General features: G+C 37.8%; 1 pseudogene; it reads right to left on the reverse strand.

Moving 5' to 3' along the window:
• The window catches only part of LOC102867951, a 179,745-nt pseudogene that overhangs the window by 49,124 nt on the left and 127,702 nt on the right, over positions 1 to 2,919 (reverse strand).

Genomic DNA, 2,919 nt, shown 5'->3' on the forward strand with positions numbered 1-2,919 from the left:
CCATGACCTCTTCTAAATCCAGTCTGCACATCTGGCAGTTCTCTGTTGACATATTGCTGAAAATTATCCAAGGTCCATCTAACATTAGCTACAATATCCCTAGTACCATCATTACTCCTTTTAACCAAGCCTGGACTTCTGGCAGTTCTCTGCTGATGTGATGTTCCAGTCATTTTTGGATAATTTTCAGCAGAACCTTGCTTGCATGTGATATCAATGATATTGTTCGATAATTTCTACACTCTGTTGGGAACAAATATCAATCTCTTCCAGTCAGTTGGCCAGCTGGCTGTCTTCCAGATTTCCTGGCACAACTTAGTGAGCACATCCAGGGCATCATCTGCTTGTTTAAATAAATCAATTGTTATGCTGTCAACTCCTGGAGCCTTGTCTTTTGCCAATTCCTGCAGAGCAACTTGAACTTCCTCCTTCATCACCATTGGCTCTTGCTCATGTTATTTCATGAAATTCCTCTTTGTCAGCCAATTCCTTCTGATACAGTGACTCTGTGTACTCCTTCCATCTTCTTTTGATACTTCCTGGATTAGTTAACTTTCTACCCAAACTATCTTTAAGAATTGCCACCCGTGGCTTGCATTTGTTTTTCAACTCCTCAGCTTAAGAAATGCTGAGCGAGTCTAGCCCTTTTGATTTTTTTTACTCCAGCTCTCTGCATATTTCATTATAGTATCTTGCTTTGTCGCCCTGAGCTGCCTTTTGAAATTTTCTCTTCAGTTCTTTGCTTTCTTGATTTCTTCCTTTAGCTTTGGCTTCTTGGCACTCTAATGTCAGAGTCTTATCTGACATCCATCTTGGTCTTTTCTTCTTCTTCAGCCTTTGTATTGATCTTTTGCATTCTTCATGGACGATATTCTTGATATCCTCCCAGAGCTCATTTGGTCTACGCTCATTGGTGCTCAAGGCCTCAAACCTGTTCCTGAGGTGCTTTTGAAATTCGAGTGGGATAGACTTAAGGTCAAATCTTAGTTCCCATGGACTTGATTTAATTTTTCTCAACTTCAGCTTGAACTTGCCTATGAGTAGTCGGTGGTCTGTCCCACAATCAGCACCCGGCCTCGTTTTCACTGCCAATATTGAGCTTCTCCAGTGAGTCTTTCCACAAATGTAATCAGTTTGATTCCTATGCATACCATCAGGTGAGATCTAGCACAAATTACTTTCACCATATTAGCCTACTTTTTTTTATCTTTGGTTCTTATGCCTAATGTCTATCAGTGTACTGAATTTTTCTGTGTTATATAATAATTGCTTTTTTAAGACAACAATAGAAAATCCCACTGATATTTATCAACGGCAGTTGAAATATAGTTCAAAACTGAGGTCACTTCGATATATATAAAATATCAATGACTCAAATATAATTACTATCAGACTAAAATAAGGTCACAGAAAGAGCAACTAATAATTACCTTAAAATATCACAATGTGATTTTAAGTCTGTGTGAGATAAAATGAGATTTGACTGTTAAATGTTGAGGGAAAACCCCAGACCATCATTTTAACCATTGTTCCTTAAATATACATTTCAAATTCTTTTCAAATGAACAGAATAAAGTAATCATTGCGTATTTAGTCTCTTTTATCAGAAAGAAACTCATAGCTAAATAAACTAATTTTAAAATGAAACTATTTCTCCAACAATAAGCATAAAATTAATCTCCATATTCCGCTATACAGCATAATTTGGAAGCTAAACCTAGGAAAATATAATATTTTTAAATTTATAAAATAATTTATCATTATTTGACAAATACTATTTTTTTTTCTTGTGAAAACAAAACAAAACACACCAAACCAAAACAACAAAAACTAAGAAGTTGCCATTGGTGGTGACTGACATAAAGTCCACTGTGGATATGCACTGTTGCCCGCCTTCCATTACTATCCAGAAGAAGCGGTTCCCAAACATTCATCAGGAGCTTTGGCCAAGGCTCAGGCACCATGCAGGCAGTGTCACCTTCTCAGACAACACCTGGTCCCCAGAGCAATGCGCTAAATGAGAGTTATACCTCAAAGGAGCATTAAGTGGTTCATCAGCCTCTCTACCACCAGTGTGTTTCCCTGGCTTCTTCGATTGTACGTGCTGTTTTTCATGGAATATTAGAAAAAACATTAACCAGAAATGCTATACTTGTCAAAACCCCAAACAACAACATACTCAGCGGAAGTCCTGTTATATGTGGCAGTGAAAATAATGGATGCCAACAAGAAGACAAATCCTGTTCCCAGAGTAATATAAAAAATCCAATGATTTTACTTTTTCAGTATCAGCTCTGTCATAAACGCAAGTGCAATGCACAATCAGTATGAGGAGACTTGGAAGGAAGGAACTGCAGCTGACAAACTAAAAAAAAGTCAAGTCCTCCACACATCATGCATTGTAACACAACCTTTCCACAGATGAAGGCCAGCAGGGACTGCACCAGCTGCGTGCCTTTGAGGAAGAGGCAGTACAAAGGGAGCTGGCCCAGAGATAAGCTGAGGGCCAGAGATAAGCTGTGGCGGTGGGACTGTACATTCTATTCTCTATATTCAGGGCCTGGAGCACAGAGGCTGCAGCTGTTTCGTTGGGGACTTTCCCAACTCAAGAAAAGCCAGGGACCCAATTGACTGATTTTTGTATATTGATTTTGTATCCTGCCACTTTGCTGAATCTTAAGTAACTTTCTTGCTAAATCTTTTGGATTTTCTGTACATAAAATCATAACATCTGCAAATATAGCTTTACTTCTTTTTTACTGATTTTTAGTATTTTGTTTCTCTTTCTTTTTTTTCAGATGCTAGTCGTTTGTAATTTTTTTTATTAAATTTTTTTAGTTTTAATGAACATTTACAGAGATTTTGAGTTTTCATTCATTCATTGTTGCACTGTTTTCTCCACCCTCATCCCCAGTTCGT

The sequence above is a fragment of the Elephantulus edwardii genome, unplaced genomic scaffold, assembly GCF_000299155.1.
Source record: "Elephantulus edwardii isolate Elephantulus edwardi_28Jun2011 unplaced genomic scaffold, EleEdw1.0 scaffold00343, whole genome shotgun sequence".
NCBI classification, from domain to species: Eukaryota; Metazoa; Chordata; class Mammalia; order Macroscelidea; family Macroscelididae; genus Elephantulus; species Elephantulus edwardii.